The sequence below is a fragment of the Xyrauchen texanus genome, chromosome 17 (genome assembly GCF_025860055.1).
Source record: "Xyrauchen texanus isolate HMW12.3.18 chromosome 17, RBS_HiC_50CHRs, whole genome shotgun sequence".
Taxonomy (NCBI): Eukaryota; Metazoa; Chordata; class Actinopteri; order Cypriniformes; family Catostomidae; genus Xyrauchen; species Xyrauchen texanus.
Window position 1 is genome coordinate 1520001 of NC_068292.1, and position 10088 is coordinate 1530088.

At 43.8% G+C, this 10088-nt stretch overlaps 1 long non-coding RNA gene across 2 annotated transcripts in view; it reads left to right on the plus strand.

Moving 5' to 3' along the window:
- Positions 1-6411, plus strand: part of LOC127658422 (uncharacterized) — a 25277-nt gene extending 18866 nt beyond the window's left edge. For both annotated transcript variants that reach the window (XR_007972381.1, XR_007972382.1), the window contains exon 3: positions 6174-6411. This is a non-coding gene — a long non-coding RNA (uncharacterized LOC127658422). The remainder of the gene's footprint in view (positions 1-6173) is intronic.
- Positions 6412-10088: the final 3677 nt, after the last annotated feature.

Below are 10088 nucleotides of genomic sequence, written 5' to 3' on the forward strand. Positions count from 1 at the left end.
TCACGCCATGCGCTGAGCCGTGTACATGTACTGCTGACACAAGAGGGCAAGAATTTCACGTGGAAAGGCAACCAGTTGTGTCAGGCTGCACGTACCCTTCCCCAATGCCACATAAAAGTCATCAGAATCCTTCTGGTTACCCTAAACAGGGGAACAAGGCAACGCTTGCCAACCTGGGAACGGGCCGAGCTTAGCCGGGCCTCTTTTCTCTCTATGTTTCTCGCATAGAGTCAAACGGCTGGGGCCCTTACACGCATCGTGGGAAGGGGGTCTTACCCAGTTTCCTATTCTTTCAGGGGGAAAAGACCCTGCAGATACCACACCTGCCCAAGGGCGGGGAGGAAAAAGTGGTAAATACATCACATGGGCCACTCAGGTCACATGTGGAAAAATGGCGCAGTGGTAGATCCAGCCTCAAGGAGGGGGGGGGGGTTGCTACAACACGGCAACCAGAGGGCAGCTGGAACTGCCTAAGGGAGACGCAGTCCACTCGTAAGGAGACCGTACCGCGGAAAATGCACACAGGAGGTGTCCATGCAGGAGTCCCGGCCTATGGAGCACCTATTCCAGTACAGGCTAGATTTGAGTCCCCGCAGTGGATTGGGTCGGCGAATTCCTTTTTTTTTTTACCTCGGCCGAGGGAAAGGGTACTAGGAGCAAGCAATCCACCCGGCCAGTCCGTCAGCATGTAACCGAGTTCTACCAGCTCGGACCTGAGAAACGATACTGACTCAACCCTGAGATTGTAAAATCTCGCAAAGGAATTAGTTGTTGCCCAACCTGCTGCTCTAAATATGTCTGCCAGGGAGGCGCCCCTGGCCAGTTCCCAAGAGGACACACCACTCCTTGTTGAGTGTGCTCGGTCCTGCAAGGGGGGGGCACAGCTTGGGTGTGATAGGCCAATGAAATGGTGTCCACTACCCAGTGGGAAAGCCTCTGTTTGGAGACAGCGTTCCCTTTCTGCTGTCCACCAAAGCAGACAAAGAGCTTCTCAGAACGTCTAAAGTTCTGCGTGCGGTCCAAATAGGTACGCAAAGCATGTACCAGACACAGCAACGAAGGGGCTGGGTCTGCGTCCTCCCAGGGCAGCGCTTGCAGGTTCACTACCTGGTCTCTGAATGGCATGGTAGGAACCTTGGGCACATAGCCCGGTCACGGTCTTAGGATCACATGTGTGTCTGCTGGACCGAACTCCAGGCAAGTTTCACTGACAGAGAACGCTTGCAGGTCCCCGACCCTCTTGATGGAGGCGAGCGCGATCAGCAGGGCAGTCTTTAGAGAGAGGGCCCTGAGTCCAACTGATTCTAGCAGCTCGAAGGGGGGTCTCTGAAGTCCCAAGAGGACCACTGAGAGATCACAGGAGGGGAACAAGCTTGGCCGGGAAGGATTTAACCTCCGGGTACCTCTTAGGAACCTGATGATTAAGTCATGCTTATCTAAAGACTTGCCGTCTACTGCGTCGTGGTGGGCCGTGATAGCAGCAACATACACCTTCAAGGTGGACGGGGACAGCCTCCCCTCCAGCCTCTCCTGCAGGAATGAGAGCACTGACCTAACTGCACACCTCTGTGGGTCTTCAGCCCGGGAAGAGCACCAATTTGCGAACAAGCGCCACTTCAGGGTGTGAAGTTGCCTGGTAGAGGGGGCTCTGGCTTGGTTGATCGTGTCTACGACGGCAGGTGGTAGACCAGCTAGATTTTCCGCATCCTGTCCAGTGGCCAGACGTGGAGGTTCCAGAGGTCTGGTTGCCGATGCCAGAGCATGCCCCGTCCCTGAGAAAGAAGATCTTTCCTCAGGGGAATTCGCCAGGGAGGGGCTGTTGCAAGGAGTACAAGGAGTAGGGAGCCACTAGGGTGACTTGTTCCTCATCCTCCCTGACCTTGCACAGGACCTGTGCAAGAAGGCTCACTGGTGGAAATGCGTACTTGTGCAGCCCCGAGGGCAAGCTGTGTGCCAGTGCATCTGCTCTGAGGGGTGCCTCTGTTCGGGCATACCAGAGCGGGCAGTGGGAGGTCTCTCGGGAGGGAAACAGGTCTACCTGGGCCTTGCCGAATCGTTCCCAAATCAGCTGGACCGACTGGAGGTGAATCCTCCACTCTCCACCGGGCAAGCGTTGTCGTGACAGCATGTCCGTCACCACATTGAGGTTGCTCGTCTCATGACTCGAGCCTGAAGCCAGTGCTGAAGCGGTCTCATATGCATCAACCCCAGCGGCGCGACCGCCGCGGAGGGTGCCATATGCCCCAGGAGCCTCTGGGAAAGTTTTAAAGGGGCCGCTGTGCCCGGCCTGAAGGTGGCGAGGAATTTCAGCACCGACTGCACATGCTCGTTGGTGAGATGTGCTGACATTGAGACTGAGTCTAACTCCATGCCTAGAAAAGAGATGCTCTGAACCGGGGCGAGCTTGCTCTTTTCCCAGTTGACCTGAAGCCCCAAATGGCTCAGGTGCCTGATCACCTGTCTGTCAGGTCTACCTCTGCGAACCAATCTAGATGCCGGACGCATTTTGAACAGGAGTTTGTCCAGCCTCACGCTTGCGGTACCCGGTAAAGCAAAGTGGACCTCTGTGCGTCAGGCTCAGACTGGGCGAGCAGACCCGAAGGTGGCGGCTCAAGGGATCGGCCGGCCGGCCGAGCTCGGACGGAAGCAAGCAAGCGAAACGTTGAGGCGGGTGGTTCGAGGGGATTTACCCGGCGAACGGAGCCCATCATTATCCCCAAATCGCCTTTGAATGGTACAAGAGACATGATATTCGTTATCATCAGCTTCCTTCCAAATTTGACATTCTTTCATTAATATTTGTATGTGTAGGTAACAAAACATGAAAATCCCTGGTTACAAATCATACTGGTTAATTCCTTGGTTGAACAACATGGATAAAACTTTACACACATTTTAAAGAGGTAAATCAGGCTATAATCATTAATTTGTCAGTTATACAAGTTACCACAGTTCAAAGCAATTTTATGAATTCCCTAGCAATCCTAGGTATTGTATAAATCGTGGATTTAAATGCATTCTGTACATTTTAGAAGGTTAAATCGGTAAAGTGCTGTCTTTTTGTAGCATGTTCTTGGATTAAGATGAAATGTGTTAGTATTCGGTTTTTTGGAAACCTTTCAAAGAGAAGTCTGCTTTAACTCTGTGTGGAAGTTCAGGAGGTCGGGCAGAGGGGCTTTTCTGAACATTGTTGATGCCTGGGCCATCTAATTTATGACATTGAGGAGTTCCAGGATTAAGATTAGGTAAATCCTAGATTCAAATCATGTCGTTTCCATTCTTCTGCATGTATAATACTACAGCAGTGATATTTGACAACTCTCAATACTAATGTTGATACCACAGCAAATAATAATACTAAATTGTTAGTTATGTGCAGTTAGTGCAGTTTCAAGTTCAAGTACTTATTCAATATAACAGTCTGTAGTAAAATAAGAACAAAGAAACTAAATCAAAGCAATGAATAGAAATAAATAAAAAAGGAACAAAAATACAAAAACTAATTAACAGCCTTAAAAGTTTTTAACAGCAGTATACATTTTTGAAATAATGGGCATGCCCAATTCCCAATGCGCGCATCTTGTCACGTGGCTTGTTGAGCGCATTACAGCGAAGACCTAGCGTGTGTGAATGCTCATGTTATTCTCCACATTATAGTGACCACGAGGATGTTAACCCAACATGACTCTACCCATCTTAGCAACCGGGCCAATTGGTTGCTTAGGAAGCCTGACTGGAGTCACTCAGCACACCCTGGATTCTAACTTGCAACTCCAGGTGTGGTAGTGAGCGTCTTTACTTGCTGAGCTACCAGGCCCCCCCAGCGGCAGGTTTTTAAAGTCTGACATTTTGATACAAATCAGCTTATTTGTCCCACTGTTTGACATAACTGACTGTATTTAAATTAATACCTCACCAAGACAGGTGTATTTGATCGTTTCAGCCCAAAGTATACTTCGGACAAAAATTATCAGGACACGTGACGCAATTCTCATCAGCAGCAGAGTCCAATTTTTTTAACCATGCGTCTTTGAACATGCACAATGAGCATGTGCCTGGAATTATTTGCACTAATTATTGAGTTCATCCGTTATCCAGCCATTGTTGTCACAAAGATGTGCTAGAAGAAGATGTAATCACCAGTAGACAACAGGAGGCAAAGGGTAACACATCAACAGTGGATGTGCACGTCAAGAACATGTGTGTGAAGTGGTCTGGAGATACTTGTAATTGTACTGTATAACTCAAGTCTGAATGAATATATAGACATATTTATAGATCGAAACTCCTAAAGAGAAATAGTCTGGTGTCTCGTTCAGTCATAGTGCCAACTGCATTTGTATGCGCGCACCGTCAAATGGAGTATATTTTGACAGGCGTGCGTTGGCCTGTACACAGACGCTGAGCATTCGTGTCCAAATCGAGGTTTACTTTTGACTTTAGGCATGTAAGCGGTTTGTCACAAGCATTCTCTTAGCACACATCCATGTAAAGTGTGCACACATTAGCAGCCTGTCAGTCAAACTGCATACGCCTGCAGAAGTGAGCAATTAAAAAGTAAATCCTTGCGATCAACGTAATGAGCCCACCTGGCTTAAAATATTACTCTATTTGCTCAATGCACCTAAGCACAGCTAATATCAAAACAAGAACAAGGAAAACTTGTTAGTGTTTTTTCAATATATATATATATCTTTCTTTCTTGGAACAAAACAGTTATTTTGCTATTAAAATCATAGTCAGGTTTAGGGTTTGGGTTAGTGGTAAGACTTTACGTCTAACAAGGCAGTTGCCTAAAATTTTGGTCTTAACTTTTCAGTCAGATGCATAAAATGTAAGCGATTTTAGCATTCTGAAGCTTTCACATGACTGAGTTGTTGAATTAGCCATGCCCCCTCATTCCAAAACCCTGCCCTCCAAAAATAATTTTGAGACCAAAACTTTTGCATACTTTTCTATGAAAAACAAATCACCTACAACACCTTTAAGACAAAAATATGTAAGACATCATACCCATAGGATAACATTTGTTTACATTTTATGTTGCCATGGAAAAGCTGAGCCAGTGGGGGCTTCAGTTTAGACTTTGTAGAAGACTTTGCTGTGTCCCAATTGACTCACTATAAACTATGCACTTAACGTGTAGCGTATACATTTTCAAAGTGTATTAATGTCCAAAATGGAACTCTGAGGATTTTGTTTTTACTACAAAGAAGCGTTCTCCATTTAACAGCTGATGGAAGTGACATTTCAAACCCAACTATTGTGATGCTGCTAGCTTTAGCGTGCTATCCATCCTCAGTTCAACACTTATTCTCAATAATATACATATTCACACAGCATGTAAGGTGCAGTTCTCACATAAGTTTCACTAGTTGTCATATTCTCCATTATTTACATTTGTTTTGCCAGATCACCATCGCTGCCAGTAACTCCGCCCCTTCTGCTATGTATGGCAAGCTGTGTTCACAGAGTGCATGAAGTGTCCAACATTCCACAAACGCTGAAAAAGTGCATCATCCGGATACTTGTAATACGCTTCTTTTTGTTGCATTTTCAGTATAAACATACTACTCACACTACTTAAAATAGTGCCGAAGTGCGTGGTTTGGGACACACATTTGACTTCTACAATGGTAGCAAAATATCTTGTTTTTTTTATTGTTTATTTGTTTTTTTGTAATTTGAGTTAAAATCACTAATTAAAAATCACTACTATTTTGAAGCATCACATTCTTCTAATAAGCAAATATATTCAGCAAAGAAAAACTATGTTGAGCGCCCACTGTCGGACATTTTGTTCTTTAAGTCGTTTAGTGTCTTACTTTTCCTACAGTACAATGGGAATTAGACTGTCATTCTAAAGACAGATGTGTGCTTGTTATATGCAACAGGCTTTCTCTAGGATCTTTTATTCAGTCAGACTAAATTGTTTGACGCAGTCTTAAGTTAATGGCTATGTTTATGCACCGGCCCCATGTTTAGGTTTGGGTTAGGGGTTAAACTTGTAATAACATTATACATTGGTTCATTAATTTTTTCCCTATGACTAACATTTTTACATTTTGTACAAACCATTATTTTGTGATTTATTTTAATTTTACCATCTCATAAAATTTGTACAACTTGTCATGAGACCAAATTGATTTTTAAATAAAATATTTTTATTTTAGATGGAGGAGGAAAATAAATGAATTCAGAAAGACATGTCTTTAGAAGTCCCAGATCGGGCACTGGATTCGGCACCAGCAATGGCAACCTGATGGTGGAAAAGGAGCTTCAGAAAACTTTCCTCTCTTCAGTCAGGACGAGGAAATCCCTGGTTGCCATGCCTGAGCCTTGATGTCCTTATGCAGTTGCATCTGCCTGACACCATTTCAGCAGCCCTGTAGTCATTAATTTTTCATCGCTATTTAGAAGCCTATCACAATTTTCACATCAGTATCCAGTGGCCCATGGCATGTATAACGAGGGACTATTTATACAAATCCCTCTCGCCATAAAATTGCTTTTCAAAGCACAGATATTATTTTGTATCCCCTCTGATATCAAAGGCACAGCACACCAGAGGGAGAATGCCCAAATATTTAAAGAGCATATGGGAAGGATGACAGGAAAAGTAGCATTTGCATGATCAATCTTTGAAAGCTGTGTTGTCAGTTTTTTGTTTACTGGTGTGTAGGGTGTCATTACGGATTGGATCACCCTCATGAAGCAGCTAATTGCCGCTGACAGGGTGCTTTTAACTGGTTTTAAAGGTACCAATTTTTCGATGTAAACAGTAAGGAAGATCTTTGAAAAGTGAGCTAAAATGTTAGATGTGGTTGTACATATCTGACATTCTCATGCACTTTCAATAACCATCATCATAGTTTTTAAACTATACAAGTTGTGAGATTTTGGAACGTCAGATCTTTAATTCATGTTTGCACTAGTTCTCGAGTCTCTTGTGCCTTTGGGAAATTCTGAAATGCACAACCCAAATTAATAGTTTGTTACAGTTTCAGTCATTCTAATAAGAGTGGTAATTACCATCTTGGTTTGTGTAATGGGCCAAAGTTTAAATTAGGACTTGTATAACTTGTATAAATTGTATAAAACAATGATGATTTCAGTGGTCAAATTTTTTTTTTTCATGTTATGCAATGCTAGCTTATTTGTTGGTCTTGATGACAGTCTTATTAAAAAGACAGCCCTGCTGGTATGTGTTGTGTTTTGTTTGCTAGCTAACAAGCTTAGCCAGCATGACTTAAAATTGTCTTTTTTGTAAAGCTTTCAACTTTTGCTGGCAAACAACCTGGTTATTCTGTTCCACCAGTAAAACCAATAACAAACCAGCTTATACCTGCTTAAAGTATTATGTAAACTCCTGCTGGTGTAAACTGGTCATTTCAGCAGTTTTTTTTTCATTGCATTGTTCAGCCTTGGAGAGTCAGAAAATTTCAGCAGTTACAGGCTAGCGTTTGCAAATATCATGAAAACATAAAAATGTTGCTAGTGCAATAAGTGTTCTGTCCAGTTTCAGGACGTAACTAAAAGATATAAGTTAAAGTAGCAACGCTGCCAACTTATCTACAGTACATTTCCCAGTAGCGTGATAGTAGCTCATCTGGGTTCAAAACAGAGTAGGTTTTTGAGTAACAAGCTGCTTTTTCCTACAAGAAGGCCTAGCATTACTAGCATTCCTATTACTAGCATGCTGTAGCATTAAAGTGTACGTAAAGTGTACACATACAGTTTTTAAATTTGGAAAGATCTCTTGCTGGATTAGAGTCATCCTGAGAAGTTTAACTGCTGCCTTTAAAAACCGAGTGCGTCAATTACTTCATGCTGACATTCTTGCTGATCCAGGAACAAAGTGGGGACCAGTGATTGCCCTTTCCCAAACTTCCCGTTGCCTGACCCGTAACTCAGGACCCCCAGATCCAAATTATATGTGGCCAATGGGCCAGGATGCCAGGCCGCTATTCCCCTCACACACCGCAGCCCCAGGAAACAGAGCTGCTTAAATTAAGCCAACGCTCCTCGCACCCCAGACCAAGGACACTGCCATTACACCTGGACCTTACCCTGCCATCACCACCCATCCTTCTCCTAACTCCACCACACTGTGAGGATGCCAGATTCCCCTTTTATTTTGGACACTTTATTCCCCCTTTTATGTTTATTTTCTCCGATTCCTGACACCTCACCCACAGTGTCTGTCTCTGAAAATCCACAGAATTTTTTACAAATCTCAATTTTCTTCTGCCAATTCTTAAGAGTAATTTCCTCTAAAAGTGATCGCACAAATGATTGGCATCTTTTTAACCTAATTTGCTTTTTGTGTAGTCTTAACATTCTGTATACTCCCCTTGTCCTAAGTGTAAAAATTGACCCACCTTCTATTTTGCGTGATAAAACATCATTCATCACAAACTTTGTGAATATGTGGGTTTTACCTCTACAGACTGCAGAGAGACTCCATTTAATCAGTGGACACGACTCGTTTTTATTACAATGCACCTGTCATAATTGTTTTCTTTATTAATTAGAAGTTTATTATTATTATTATTATTATTGCTAAACATACTGCTTAGATATTACCATTAATTTAGCAAGAGATAGCACTTGTATAGCCTAAGAGAGTAGCAGAAATGTGCAGAAAGTAGTTTTGAATGCATTTTATTAAAGGGAAACAATAACAGTCTTGAACTTTTTTGGCAACATAGTGATATATTCTTATATACTGTACAATGAGGAATTCAACTACAAAATACTAGTCTTCTCCCATTTTTCAAACCATTGCCCCCACCCACAAGGTGTATAAACAACAACAATAAATAAGAATAAAATAATATATTATATACAAAACAAAAATGTGAAGAATATAAATCAATCAACTCTAATTAGCACATGTAGGACAGTATGCAAATGAAGGCATGGACTTTGCAGATGTATTTATCACATGTGCTGCATATAGTATTTGTTTTACAGTCTTTCTTTGAGAGGGAGAATTGGCATCTCCTCCTCTTGCCTGCCTCAACTGCAGCCTCAGGTGGATCAGGACAAGATTCAGCCCCCTGAACAGCTCTCACAAGCGCTGCAAAGGCTGCTGTGTGGGGGAAGTGATCCCTCCTTTGAATGTGTGGGTTTACAAGTGCCTTTCCCAAATGCTCCAGGAATACCGTCCTCTTGTTCTGCTTATCAGGCATTCAGGTAGGGTTGATCTTGTTCCATATCACAAAGGCATTGTATGAGGACACATCAATGATTTTATGGAAGATGACCAGGGACCAGCGGGCTGTCATCTTCCTGCAGCTGTAAGTTCCAATTACCTTGTCCAGGTTGTCCACGTCTCATTTGTTGTGGTTGTAGTCCAGGATGATGGCTGGCTTCCTGTCCTCATGATCACTGATCTCAGTTGTTTTGTGCAGTGTGCGCAGGAGGACCACATTCTTGTTCCTCTTTGGAAGGTGAGGAACTTTAGTGGTGGTGGTGGTGAAGGCAAACTTTGATGAGAAGGCCTTTCTCCCCCTTGTTGCGTGGAGTGCAGGGAGCTCAGGGTTGTTCTTTCTAACTGGGCCAACCATGGTGATCTTCCTCTTCAGGAGCTGCTGGCTGAGCTCATAAGAGGTGAAGAAATGTTCACATGTGACATTGTGCCCCCTCAGTCAATCTATCACATCAAGCACAACCCGCATCCCCTGGTTCTTCTCCGGGCCTCCACTGGTCGGCTTCCCTGTGTAGACTTGCATCTTCCAAGCATAGCTGGATTGTGCATCACATCACATATTAGTCCCTTCCTTTCTTTGATGACCTCCATGACGAGCTTTCTCGTTCATGGAAGAATCTTTTTACTTCCTGTGTCTTCGTGCCCTTGATATATTCGACTATCATGGGTGCTGAGACATGTGGGTATTCAAACTCCACTTTAGTGGGGAGGGCTTGTCAAGCAGCTGACCTGCTGGACGACCTGAGTGTGGGTGCTGCGCTCGACGAGCAAGCTTTTTCTGAGCTTCTTCGAGCCACAGATCTTTCTCTCCGCGCGACCAAGCAAACAGCCTGTGCTATTGGCCGTTATATGTCTGCCTTGGTCAGTGCAGAGA